The sequence below is a fragment of the Anomalospiza imberbis genome, chromosome 5 (assembly GCF_031753505.1).
Source record: "Anomalospiza imberbis isolate Cuckoo-Finch-1a 21T00152 chromosome 5, ASM3175350v1, whole genome shotgun sequence".
Lineage (NCBI taxonomy): Eukaryota > Metazoa > Chordata > Aves > Passeriformes > Viduidae > Anomalospiza > Anomalospiza imberbis.
In genome coordinates, this window is record NC_089685.1 from 48,835,200 (window position 1) to 48,849,386 (window position 14,187).

General features: G+C 43.9%; 1 protein-coding gene and 1 long non-coding RNA gene across 4 annotated transcripts in view; one reads left to right on the forward strand and one right to left on the reverse strand.

The window, feature by feature from the left end:
• Positions 1-14,187, reverse strand: part of LOC137474225 (potassium voltage-gated channel subfamily A member 5-like) — a 159,497-nt gene that overhangs the window by 125,049 nt on the left and 20,261 nt on the right. Inside the window, exons 2-3 of one of the 3 annotated variants that reach the window (XM_068190596.1) lie at positions 10,104-10,228; positions 6,999-7,704 (exon numbers count right to left, since the gene is read on the reverse strand). The exons of 1 other annotated variant lie outside the window; for it this stretch is intronic. The gene's annotated coding sequence lies outside the window, so the exon portion shown is untranslated. Of the gene's footprint in view, positions 1-6,998; positions 7,993-10,103; positions 10,229-14,187 lie in introns of those variants that run through there. One more of the 3 variants, XM_068190595.1, reaches the window with a different exon arrangement.
• The window catches only part of LOC137474233 (uncharacterized), a 243,070-nt gene that overhangs the window by 22,940 nt on the left and 205,943 nt on the right, over positions 1-14,187 (forward strand). The gene's annotated exons all lie outside the window — the stretch shown is intronic.

The window sequence follows — 14,187 nt, forward strand, 5'->3', positions numbered from 1 at the left end:
TGGAACAGAGCTGAGGTCTTTATATTATTTCTAGACTCTTTTAAAAAGTGGTTACACTGCTAGTGTGGCCCTTGAGTGAAGCTGATTTATTGACATTTCTTCTAGAAATGTCACAAAAACTGTCCTTAAAGCCATGGCTACCTGAGACAAAAGATGGATGGAAATCTCCTGTACATCCTGCAGCTTTTTCACTGGAGATATTACCATCAGAATCCCGTTTAGAGATATTACCCTTGCTTTAGTCAGGCCTTTTACGGAAAGGAAAAGGCTGATGAAATCACTTCACCCCAAGAAAGAAAGATAACACTGTGCTGGCATCAGCCTGTTAAAATTCACTGGGATCAGTGGCCATGGAATCAATTGCCATGGAATCCTAGGCCGTGCAGATATTCCTCCTTTCCACTTATTTTGCATGTTGTTGTTCTGTGACTAACAGAGACACATTTCCAGCACAAAGCAGACAGGATAACGGTGAAGAAGCACAAATGGGGGATAGTTTTCACTTCACCCCATCCTCATATCTTGGGAGGCTCAAGCTGGTCACCAAGGGGTGTTCTCACTTGCTGGACTTGAGTACTCTCTTTGGGAGATTAATTTCACTGAATTTTTGGAGCTTTGGGGTTTGTTATTTTTCCAAAGTAATTCCCTGTTACTTTCTTCCCCGCTGTACAACCTTCTTTCCCCAAGCCTTTCATACCTTCCTTATAAGGCTTTTAGCAGCCTATTCCTTTAGGAATTTGGTACATTTATTTGCTAAGATGGATCTTTGGGGCTCACTGCTACACAGAGAAAGGTGGGTTGTGTAGCCCGTAACAATTTCCATTTAATCAAAGCACCTTCCTCAGAATGGACTCCCTGTGTCCAAGGGGAGAACAAGAGAATATTCTTACCTCATTGTCACATGATTCACCTGCTTATCAGCTATTCCATCTTCTTGGCCTGGAGCCACGGCAAAAGAATTTATTATTATTCCATGTCCCATCCATTCTCTTACAAGTGTTTCTGCTTTTCCTCAGACTGTACCTCTCCAGAGGATGACTCTCCTTCATGCCTATCCTCAAACTATGGGTACCATGAAAAAGGGGAACATTTTTTTCACTACACAACCTCTTGAAAAGACCCTTCTAGGCCTGAGTTTCTTTTTTTTTTTTTTTTTTTTTTTTTTTTTTTGAGGGTGGGTCAGGAGATACTTAGCTAGATTTTATTCTTAGAAACTTCTTATATCATGAATAAAGTAAGTTGCAAGGAGAAATTTTTATTCTGATTCATACCAATGCAAACACAGAGAACAGCAAAGCTCACCATGGAGCTCATGGGAGCTCATCTCAGGGAAGGGAAGTTTTACCAGCAATTCATATGGACAGAGCCAGGGAAGTCAGAGTTTTAGCTGTCACATTTACTGAGCTGCACTAGTCTGGATGGCCAGTTTTAAAAACTGCAATTAACTGTTGCCTGTCCCTTTCCTTTTCCCATCAGCTCTTGCTCATATTCCTCTCAGAGAACCTGTTAGATGATCAAAGGTAAGTGATAAAAGGTAAGTGATAAAAGCTGCCTTTCTGCACTGCATTTTGGTGTATCAAAGTGCTTTAAATAGACCTTATTAAAAAAAACCAACTTTATATTAGAGTATTTTCTTCCAGAATCTCAAACCTTGCCTAGCAAAACTCCAATTTAAGTGAAGAAAAGTTGGGACAGTTATGAACTCCTGGACTCATTCTCTTCATAGTTAATTGTACTTTGAAGTTTTTCAGTATGGGCTTTATTTGTGGCAATTTCCAAATGAGGCTGAGCAGGGAGTGCCAGTTTGGTAAAAGAGGGTGGAAAAACCTACTGAGGAAAACATGTCCCTCACATTTAAAGATCTTTACTTTTCTCTCTATGTGTGCCTAACAAATATGTGCTGGGATCAGCCTGATTTTTTGTCACATTAATGAAGCAAAACAGAATGGAAAAATCAAGGAAAGCCAAAACAACCCAGAAATTCCCCTGGGTGTGGTGCTGAGACTGGGAATTCTCCACCTTGCCACCTGCATAGCCAGGCAGTGCCAGTGGGGCCCAGGGATGCATGATAGAGGATGGAGAATGGCATTGGGAAGGCTCTGAAAGCAGAATTTTGTTCTCTAGTGCATCATTCTCATAGCATAAGAGCAAAGTGTACCTGAGCAAAGGTAGCAATTTCTGTAACCAGATAGGAAAGGGTTTGCTCTTATACTCTATTTGCCTGTCAGCCTGAGCTATGCAGGGTCAATGAGAGAAAGAGTTGAAAGAAACTTGCCCAGAGAAGTTCTGTGGCTGCCCATGGGGCTCTGAGCAGCCATGGGGCACTTTCCCAGGGGGAAAGTGTCCCCCGTGGCAGGGAGCTGGAACTGGATGGGCTTTAAGGTCCCTTCCAACCAAAGCCATCCCATGATTCTGTGAAACTCGTGGAATACCAGGGTATGGAATTCTCACAGTCTGGTGGTTTTATGCAAATTCTTCACTGACAGCTGGGATTTCTTTTCCCCCTCAGTCTCATTTGTGACTCTCTGCTGAGGTGCTTGCACGGGTACCTTGGCTACACACTGTTGCAGTGAGCTGTCCTGTTTAAGCCAATCCAAATGATTGGTTATCCTCCAGAGAGGTTTGCAACCTCCACGCAGCTGAGGGATGATAGCTGTGTTCCCTTTATAAAATAGTCCTTAGCCAACACACAAACTGCACCGAGGCTGCTGCTGCCCCTCCAGTCCCCAAAGGCTGCTCCGCTCATTCATCACTCTCTGACACTTCTCCTTGCCGGAGCGTTAGAATCCCTGTTCAGATGTCCTGGAGGCAGAGAAAGGAGCACTCTGCTGTGCTTCCTGAGCAAGAAGGGCAGCCATCACTCACACCTCATTAGCTACTGGAGCACACAGCTGTTCCCAGCTTCCACCCTGGCATCCATCTCACCGATGGGCAAGAATGGGGCAGACCCCAGAGTGAGCAAAGGAAAATTAATTTGTGCCTTCTACCCCGTCTTCTTCCCAAAAACTGCTTTGAGCTTTGCTTTTTAAGGACAGAAACTACTGGCCCTTGACTCAGCCAGGACTCAGCATGGTTCAGTAGGGTCACAGAATGACAGAATGGTTTGGGTTGGAAGGGACCTTAAAGACCACCTCATTCCAACTCCCTGCCATGGACAAGGACACCTTCCACCAGACCAGGTTGCCCAAGATGCTTATTCCTTCCTTCCTCTGGTTGGCAGAGAGGGGATAAGGGGACACTCTCCCTGGATGACCCCTCAGCAGCGGCACTGATCCTGGCACTGCCAAAGAGACAGATTTTGGCCAGTTACATGCAAAAAAGCTCCCACCCAGCCACATTCCCTGCAACACATTAACTTAACGTGGCTCCAAACACCAGGTTCAACTCTGCCCTAAAAGGCACTTTTAAACCCAGAAGCACATGGGCACAGAGCTCCTCTGCCCTGGCTTTGTGCATGAGACAGGTTCAGAGCCTGGGTGAAAGACTTCACTCCACCCAACACTGAAGCAGGATGCTCACTGCAGCACCAGACCTGCTCATCTCTGCTTCTAGGAAGATCACCCTGACCCTGTCTAGCATTGATTTTCTTCCTTTGCCTTCTGCAAATTACATAAGTGGAGAGCCCCTTGGAGGCAGAAAAGAGGGGTTGTGGTGGCAGCTGCTGCTCCCTAGGAGGGAAGGAAAAGGGAGCAGTGAGTGGAAAGGGACTGTCACAACCAGAGTGGCTTTGCTGCAAGTAAAGGCTCTCCAGCTGGGGCTGTGTGGGAGGGAGCAGAGATTCTGCCAGCAAGCAGAAAGGTGGAGGATTTATCGTGATGTGGTTATGTTGTTTGTTTTTTTTTTTTAAACACAAGCTAGTTTTATTTCTCCTGTGGCCCCTTCCTCATGCACAGCTCTCGAAGGTAAGAGTTCACAGCTCTTGAGACAGACTGAGCAGACAGGGCTTGTATCAACAACTTTGAGCATTTTAAACTGACAGCAAAGAATCCAACCAAAAGTATCCTCTCTCTATCACCAACAAAACATTTTTGGTCATGATCAGATTTCTCATGACAGCTCTCATGTTCTATCCACAGAGCCAAGGGTGTGTGGGTCCACGCATGAGAGACGGCAAAATGACAGCTGAGATCCTACAAAAGTTGTCAAAATCCAACATGATTTCAAAATTATCTTTTGGGGGGAAAGAACAATAAAAATATCCCAAACAAATTGAACTCTTTGTGCTTCTTTCCCACACTCAATTTGTCTGCACTCTGAACAGGGTGAGAGCAGCTCTCTCAGAGCACATTATTAATATTTTCTGCCTGCATCTGCTGTACCCAGGCAAAAACTGCTCCCAACCCTGCCCCAGCCTCACATCTCCCAGTGCAGTTAATGTGCTGAGGCACTGTTTTGCCCTAGCAATCTTGTTTATACATGTTTCCTCTGCATTTTATTTTCTGCATGCCTGTGCTGTAATCCCATTTGCCAGCCTGAAAGGTAAAAACAAAACAGAACGAGCTACCAAGAACAAAAAAGAGAAGGCAGGAGGCTCGCAGGAATGCCCCTGCTCATCTCACATAGGCAGGAATGTGCTTTTCCACCGCTGCCACGTGAGGAATGGCACCTCTGTGCTCAGTATTCCCCGGTCCTGCCTGAATTCCCGAGTGGGCAGCACAAAGCGCAGGGATTTGTGGGCAGTTAATTCAGATAATTGTATTTTCCTGCTGCCCGTGGAACGGAAACGCCGGAGCTCCGGGGGCAGAGGATTCCACGTGCGCTCGCCTGCCGTATGTAGTGCACCGAATGCCTGCAGCTGCCCTCCCCATGTCCCATCTGTTGGAGATTGATGTTGATTTTGCTCATCTTGCCTCCTGAAAAGCCAGCAATAATAATGAATGAACTCGGCGCTCAGCAGAGTGTTGGCAGCCGAATCAGGCTGAAGGCAGGCACATGCTCTGCAAGGCTCCTTTGCTGCAAACACGCTCACAAGGGGATGGGACTGGATCCTGGGATTAAGAATCCTGTCCAAGACAGGTCTTTGCACCACCTTCACCTCGGTGGATTTCAGTCCACCACTCTTCTTATCATTAGGAGGCTTCTGTTGTGTTTACTTTGGACCTTTTTTATTGTAACTACAGGCACAAAGTTCAAGCACAGAGCTAGGTGCTGATTAAGGACAGTCAACTTCTAAGCAAAATCCCCTTTTCAGATTGAAGATATTTTCATCTGAATTTAATCTTTTGTTGCAAATTAAAAGCTGATAAATAGAATCAAAATTATTTGATTAGCCTAGCCTGAAACTCAAGCTTATTAAACCATGAACTTGCTTCCTATGCTCTAATAATGACAAGGAGAAGCTGGAATGAAATTAATGAACATGCTTTTGGCAAAACAGCAGCAGCAGCTCACCTAAATGAAAGAAGATGCCCTATTAATAGAAACTTTAATTATAAGCCAGCCCCAGCTGTTTGTTTACAGGAACATATCTTGTTTCTGATTGGAGATGTCTAGATGTGTATGCTATGCCTCCAGGCTGTAAGAGGAACCAGGAGCTGTCATTTTGGGGTACATGAGAAAATAGAGCTCCACTCAGTTCAGTGATGGAGGTATAGGTAAGTCAGACAAGCCACCTGTCCCCATCACCACTGTCACCACTCACAATCCTCAGGCTTCTCCCTGGAGGTCCTATTGGCCAGTCCCTGTGGTAAACAGCCCACAGCTTGAGTTGGTTCAGCCCTCGTTCTATTTAAATGGGGCATTTTGCAATTTGTATGATTCAAAATCCTGAACAGAGGCTTGGCATACAGCATTAAACAGACAAGGACGGGAAATGTCCTTCTCTCTTTGCTTTGTAAACAGCTGTGTTTGATGGAGTCTTACTTGCAGCAAGGACATGTTCCCAACACACTTAAAGTGATAAAAAATTTCCCACTGACTTCACTAAACCTTTGAGACCCAAAGGAATGTTATAGCAATAAAAAGCCAGCATTGTACAATGGCCTCGAGTTTCTCCTGGCAGTGAATGTCTTTTCCAAAGAAAAAGCCAAAAAAAGCTGAATCTCCCCAAAGCAGGAGAGGCATTGAATGGTTTCATGCCCTTGCTCTGAGGGACTTTAATGTCCATGAATGCTCAGAGCACTCAGAATTTTGATAAGTTCACTCTAAGATCAAAGCCTGTTTCCAGAGACTCAGAAATCTTCTCATTAAAGCCTCAGTCCTGCATCCATTTGTGCATCTGTTCACGTCAGTCAGGACTATCCCTCAGCACAGAACTGAGCACCTCACTGGATCCATCCAGCAAAAGAAAATCAAGGGAGTTGGAAGGAATGGGAAGATCCATGTGACAAAGATGAAGCCCTCCAGTTAAAGGCTTAGGGCTTGCATCAGCCCACAGATCTCCCAGGTCATGGTACTCTTTTCCTTAGTGGAAAGGGTTACAAAAAAACCCAACCAAATTGCTTTTTAAAGTTTATGATTCACAGAAACAAGTTGCATTTAAATGCAGGTAAACTCTGAGGTGTTCAGTGAGCAAAAACCAGAAGAGCTCCACTAATGTCAAGGAAATGAGGCTGGTTCCTGCCAGCTGAGAATCTGCCTAAAGGACCTTCACAAGGCAGGGCCAGGTCCTACACCATCCAGTTCCAAGAGCTGCACAGGGAAGCACTGTCCTCACAAACTCCTGGTGAAATGGGTGACATTCCACTGATTTATATAATATCAGTTCTAAATTTAGCCATGGATAAGAACTGAAATAAAGAACATAAACCTTTATGGAACAGGAAAATCTACCTTTCAAGTCCAAACAGACTTATGAAGAATTATTCCTGAGCTGAGCTTACCACTTGCTGGTATTTTTTTCACTGTCTCAAATCCCACATCAAAAGAATTTCAGGCTGTGACAGACAGATATATATACAGATATGGATATAGAAATAGATATAAATAGAGATTAACACATTTTAAATTATCAGTCATTATTATTCAGAAACTGTTGTCACTGTCATGCACATGTGACATGGTTCTGAAGAATGAGGACATTATTTTATTGAGTTCTAGATGGGGAAAAGGCATAAAGAATACAGGTAATGCACATATTTGAAATAGCAATATAAACATAAACAGAAAAATGTTCAAGTCAAAGTCACATGAAAAATTAGACTAATCTTCAGATGCATTATAGACTTGTATGTACAGCATTTTTACGGTAAAAGTAGAAATACAAACTCCAGAGATGCAGCACATCTCAAGAATACAAAATAAATAAACAAAGACAAGTGCCAATAAAAGAAAGAGAACCAACACTTGAATCTTCTTCCAGAATGATGAGAAAGTTTGATATGTAAGAACCACGGGAGAAGATACCCAATCTATGACAAGAACTCAATTTATTTCCAAACAAAAGCTCAAATAAAGTCTTGTGCCTGGGAGTGAGCCCCAACACATTTAAACTTTTCTCACTCCTGTTGTGAAGCTGAACAATTCTTCTGTGAGAGAAACCTTGGAGCAGACCAGTGTTTCATCAATCCCAGTGAAGGAATCCAATTCTGGGGATGACGGGGACATCACAGTTATTTATCCAGAAGGAAGTTTTTCAGCAGCTTCCAACCCAAGATGACTTGAGAACAAGGAATAGGCTGGTTTGGTTTCAGACTCTGCAGCAGTGTCTTCCTAATGGTCAGTGTTTGCAGGAGGAAGGCAATCAGGAGAGTGTCATGCAAAAAGCTGCAGTAATTAAGGAGGAAAAACCATTAGGCTCCATACTGGACACAAAATTATGGCTTAGAACAAAGTGGAAGGTGTCTTTTCCCATGGCAGGGTGTTGGAACTAGAGGACCTTTAAGGTCCTTTCCAACCCAGGCCATTCTATGATTTTCTGATTCTCTGAAAGATTCACCATTATGTCACTTCCTTTTCAAGAGTGTTACACTTAATTGAGTGACACTGAGCACCATCAGCAGTTTTCCTCCTGGAAGCTTCTCCCTCATCAATTTGTTTGCATAACCAAATATCCTAGAGAAAAAAAACCCAGCCCTGTTTCCACTCCCACAATCCTTGCAAATTAGATTTTTATGGTAGATTTTTCCTCTCCAGAAAAATAGGTCAGTTCCCCTGCAGTAATGCACACAATCTGAGGCCCACGTTTCTGCTTGGAATGAGCACACATGGAATGCAAGTGCCCCTTGGAGCTGGGCATCTGCACATGCCACCCTCTCCTTCAACTGGTCAAGTGACTATTTGCAGATTTCCCCTGCATTCAGAGCTGAAGCAAGGCCTAAATACTTAAACCTTTTTCTACTTCCAATCTCCCTCTCTGAAAATATGGACCATAAATATCCTCTCCCAGGAGATTAGTCCTGGAACCTTATTGGGCTTAAAGTTACATTCAAACAATGTCCTAATAAAAACAAATAGTAAATAAAGTGCGTTCCAAGGACATCAAATCATGATTACAATGACTTCCATTTTTGTAGAACTTCAAAATAAGTCTTTCTTTCTTTACACATTGGAAAATAAAAGAGACTTGGTATATGGGAATAAGTTAAATAGATGGAGATACAAAAGTAAAAAATAACAGGAGATTGCTTAAGAAGAATATTTAAAACCAGAAAAGTTATTCCCAAGCAGCTTCCCAGGCAGCTTCTGTAAGACAAAATAGAAAAGAAAGAAGCAGAAAAAAAGGGATTTTTCAGCTCAGTCGGATGAAAGAAGTTGGTTTCAACGGGGTCTGAAAAGGAGCAAGGAGTACTGTGACCATAACTGCACACCTGAACCACATGATTTTACACACACACACCCCCTCCCTTAAATCCATCACAATTGAACAGTGCCTTCTTTCAGCGTGTGTGCAAATGCTCTGCTTCATAAAGCAGCTCTGAAAGGGCAAAGGGAAGAGAGAGCCCTACAAATACTGGTCATTCTCCCTGTGAGTCCTGCAGTGTGGGGACCACACAGCCACCTCCCTGCCTGTCTCAGAAGGCTGTTCCCCAGTTTTGGTCAAGTTTTACACAGTTTTTGAAGGTGAACTTAAGCCCAAAGGCGACTTACATGAAAAAAAAAATGAAACAACAACAACAACAAAAAAAAAGCAGCAAAGTGAAATCCTTTGGAAAGGTTTTGAAGTGAATCTGTGTGAAATGAAGTAAACAGTTCTCCCCACTCTGAAATACCAAAGGCTGTTTCTGTCAGAAGAGCTCCCCACGTGTTAATCTGCAGTGTAGCCTCAGTGCCAGAGCTGGCATGCTTTGAAGTTAAAGGAAAAGCTCCTGCTGTCTTTATGGTGCCCAGATTCCTGGCTGCATTGAAAAATACCAGAGTAAGAGGTTTCCTAAGCTCCCAAGAGCTCTCTGAAGATCACTGCCCAGTGATTAGAGGAGGTGTCAAGGGGACTGGGTTAGAAACCTCACAGTGGCTGAGCTGGAAATGCTCCCTAGAAGGGATCCTTTTGTTGTGAGTGATCTTGGAACAAGGCTTATCAAATCTGATGGCAGATTTGAGTAGAAAAAGAAAGATTCACATCTCAAAATAAAATACTTGGCATTCTTTTTTAAATTTTATTTTACCAATTCCACTTTTCCTACTTTTATTCCCCTACTGATTTATGTTAGCTAGACTCAAACTTGAGTATTATGTGGGTTTTTCATGGTATTTTCATACTCTTCTCCTTTCTTTTCTCCTTTTGAAGGAAGAAGGAGAGGAAAAAAAGGTTGGAAAATGAAAGGGGCTTCACTCATTTAAATTTTGAATAAATAAATATTTTTCAGCTGATGTCAAATTAACTGAAATTGACATTTAATTAACTGAAATTTACATTTTTATGTAAACATGCAAAATATGAATGTAGCATTTTGACGCTCTTTGATTACGTAGTTTCTACAGCAGGAATGTCGTGATTAAGAATTTTCAGCCAACTTGAAGGCATGATTATTAGGAGTCCCTGCAATCTGGCATCCTGAGCCATAATCTTTCTGAGTAGCACAGAGGGATCTGTTTTGAGCAGCAGAGCATCTACACTACAGCAGTGTGCTGCCTGTAATACAAGTGAGGATAACACAGGGCAGGAGATTAATATTCTGCATCACACTGGGCTCTGTTATTTTTATCCTGCTGTTTCCTTCACTCACCATCTCATGACTCACACTCTCCCCACACTGGAATTTCTGCCTCGGTCTCGTGGCTCACTGGTGTGTTAGGGAAGCCGTGGAGAGCTGTCTGGAGAACACCACTCCTGCTTGAGCTCCAGGTTGCTCTGGAAAACACAGAGAGGCAGCAGAATTTACTGGTTTATCACACACCTGCTCTGGCTGTTGCAAACTGTCTACAGCACTTCTGAGGGTTGCAGTTCTTCCTTGTTTCTATAGCCTTGGTGACATGTCTGGTTGCAAGTCCCAGTTCCAGACAATCTCATGGAAAGCTGGCACTGCACCAGCCTTTAGTAAAAGTACAGGGCTCAGCCTGTGAGGGGGGAAAGGGCTCTTGAGAGACAGGTGAATGTAATTCAAGATGAGTAAAAGACCTACTCCTCACACATTTCTTGGTTATCACCTCAGAGATATGGTCCTTGGTGCCACACTAGGCAGACCATCCAGGGCTGATGCTTCCTGAGGCCAAACCACAGTTCCCTGATGTGGGATGGGAACGCCAGGTCACAGGAGGAATTAGATGTTGAAATCCTTATTAATTGCACATATAGCTATGGTGATTCCAAACACAGAACATCAAAACCCCAGTACAGTCTGCTGCTGTAGAATCCTGCACTCACACTTCCCAGTGGATTCAGTTCCCCATGTGCCTGGACTCTGACTTCTCTTTAAATCCAGAAGTAACACAGAGTTTGCCAGTAAGGAACCTAAATTCTACCTCTTCCCAGAAATGAGGCTGATCAGAGGAAGCATAATTATTTTCTCTTACCTCCTCATGGAGTGGTAACAGCCCCTGCCCAAGAATCTCAATTCCCTCCTTTCCCTCTATCTGAACTTCCATCTCCATCTTCCTGAGGGCATTTTCAAGCCAGTCAGAAGCCAAGAGCACAGAAGGTTTGCTCTTTATGTGAACAAATATTCTCTAGACCAGAGGAAGTACTTCAAATAGCAACTGGATACCATATCACCCTTCAAAAAAAATTAATACCAGAAAATAACATAAATCTCACTCTAGATGTTTCCTTCTCTTTTGCCCTGCCACTTTCAAAAATGAACTTCATTGAAAGGTGTCAAAGAAGCCTTGTCCACAGAATATTTACAAAAAAAGGGTGTTTATCTAGGCAAAGGAGAAAAAAAATCCTAACTCAGCTGTGAGAATTCTACTCACAGAATCACAAGGTTGGAAGAGACCTTCAAGATCATCGAGTCCAACCCATGCCCTGACACCTCAAGTAAACCATGACACCGGGTGCCACATCCAGTCTTTTTTAAACACATCCAGGAATGGTGACTCAACCAACTCCCCGGGCAGACCATTCCAGTATTTTATCACTCTTTCAGTGAAAAACTTTTTCCTAATATCCAACCTCTATTTCCCTTGATGTCCTCTTGTTCTGTCAGTTGCTGCCTGGAGAAAGAGACCAACCCCCACCTGACTACAGCCACTGTAGAGCTGTACACACTCTACAGCCTCCACACTCTACAGCCACAGGGAGCTGTAGAGAGTGATAAGGTCACCCCTGAGTCTCCTTTTCTCCAGGCTGAGCACCCCCAGCTCCCTCAGCCGTTCCTCACAGGGTTTGTGTTCCCAGTCCCTCACCAGCCTCGTTGCCTCCTCTGGACGTGCTCAAGCGTCTCAATGTCCTTCCCAAACTGAGGGCCCAGAACTGGACACAGCACTCCAGGTGTGGCCTCACCAGTGCCGAGTACAGGGAATGACCTCCCTGCTCCTGCTGGCCAAACCATTCCTGATACAGGCCAGGATACTCAGTAGCAAGATTCCCCTCACACAGAAGCAATTGGCTCTCCAGGACATTTGAGTGCATCTAGCCAAAGTAATGCCCTTTTTTACTGAGGAGGTAGCTAGGTGTCAGCTTGGTTCTGGAGTCAGCTTGGTCTGGAGTCAGTTTAGCAGAAGGATCACTTGTGATCCATTGTGTTATTCCAGCTCTCCCAGGAAAACATAGCAAAGGATGTCAAATAGCTCTTTCTCACAAGCTTTTAGATCCCCTGGCCTCCTGCTTTTTCTTTTTGCTCCCATCTGGCCCTCCAGGTAACACTGCAAAACATAAAGCATGTTTTATTTCTGTGGATGTTTTGTTCTCCAGATTTGTCCTGGGGCAAACTTCCTACCCTCATGTCAACTCAAGTCCTTCACACAGACTGCTGCTGATGACTCAGAACAGTCAAGGAGCCTTTTGTTGGTGACACAGCCTCATCCAGCAGAGACTTTGTTGCTCAGAACCCAAACACCAGCTTGAGCCATCCGTCACATGCTCTGCCCTCTCCTCTCGTCCCTCCCCAGCATAACTGGCTGCCTGGAGGGGGGCAGATGTGCATGACGGAGCAGGAAGGCTGACAGCTTGCACACCCACATCACATCCAAATGTCAGGTCTCCCCTGAATCCAAAGGGCAGAAGCTTCCCTCAGTCCACCCTCACTAGAAATGTGACCTCAACACAACAGTCATGCCCTTCCTCTCAGACAATTCCTCCAGCTGGAGGATGATCAATGTGAGAGCCCCAGGAGAGGCTGAGGAGGATGTGATTACTGACCTGAAATGAAGCCTGTGCACACTGCAGGAGAAGCTTCCACTAAAAAAAAGCTAAAGGGAATTGGAGCAGCCAGAGAAAATCTTGTTAATGCAGCAGTGTCCTGCTGTGAGCTTTCTGTTTAACAGAGAGGCTCCTTGGTATTACTGAGTTAAACAAGTTTTTGCTATCAAACACCTGTCAGCAGTCCTTTAGAGTAAGGTTTGTCCTGAGCTGCAGTCTCCTGTCCTGAACCTGTCTTTGTGTGCAGCTGTTCTAAGCAGACTCTATTAATCCGGAGGAACCCTTTCCATATCTTACTTCTCAGCTCTGTCTTATCACCTGAGGTGCACAGAAGGACAGGAAAGGACAAAAAAATATCTCAAAGAGGGCATCAAGAGGATGGTGCCAGGCTCTCCTCAGTGGTGCTCAATGACAGGACAGGGAGCAATGGCCATAAAGTAAACACAAGAAGTTCCACCTCAGCACGAGGAAGAATTTCTTTCCACTGAGGGTGGCAGAGCACTGCAACAGCTGGCCAGGGAGGGTGTGGAGTTCTCTCTCTGGAGACATTCCAAACCTACCTGGATGTGTTTCTGTGTCACCTGCTCTGGGTGACCCTGCCTGGGCAGGGGGGTTGGACTGGATGAGCTCCAGAGGTCCCTTCCAGCCCTAAGGATTCTGTGAAAGCCATCACTCAGAACAGTCAGGAAATGACTTGCAAAGAGCAGCTTTCCATTCACATGGACTTGGTCTCTGCACTTCCTCCCACTCTTCTCCAAACATAAGGAAAAGAAGATGCAGGGACACTTTTTCAAATGGAATAGAGCAAAGCAAGGGACTTTCTCCATTAACTGTTTTTTTTTTTTTCTGGAGGATGTTAGGTGCTTGGAAGATACATTTTTCATGGAAACATTCCTGGTTCAATCCAGAGTTCTCTGGCAAAGGTTTCCTCAATCATATGGGAGATGAGCTCTTTGCCACCTCTCACAGACTGCAACTTGCAGTTCCTACAAGCTAGAGCAGGGTGGTTCATTTAAAACAAGATTTTTCATATTCCAGAAAAAAAAAAATAAAACAAAAGTGATTTCCTTCTAGTGATTCAGAAGAAGGAGTTGCAATCCAGAGGGTAAACTAACTACTAAAATGTATATAATCATTATAATTTCCAGAGAGCAATGATCAAAATTGACTCACATCTGTATACTGCATTCCAGGAACTCAATTTTCATGGCAGATGGATGCCTACCATTGGATAAAAATGTCATCTGGCACTGAAAACAACAAAGAAGGATGGTAGTTCCTCACTCAGAGCATCACTGAAAAGCACTTAAAATTACTGATGTAAGATTAAAGCCTTAAAAATAAAACCACATCATTAAAGAGCAGGAATTTTGCCTTGAAGACAAAGTCACCAGGTTCAAGACAAGTATAGTTCTATATTTGAAACAAGAATTAATGGGAAAGGAATCTGAAAAACTCAAACATCACTACTCGATATTTTGTCACGAGAAACATGTGAGATATTTCTCCGT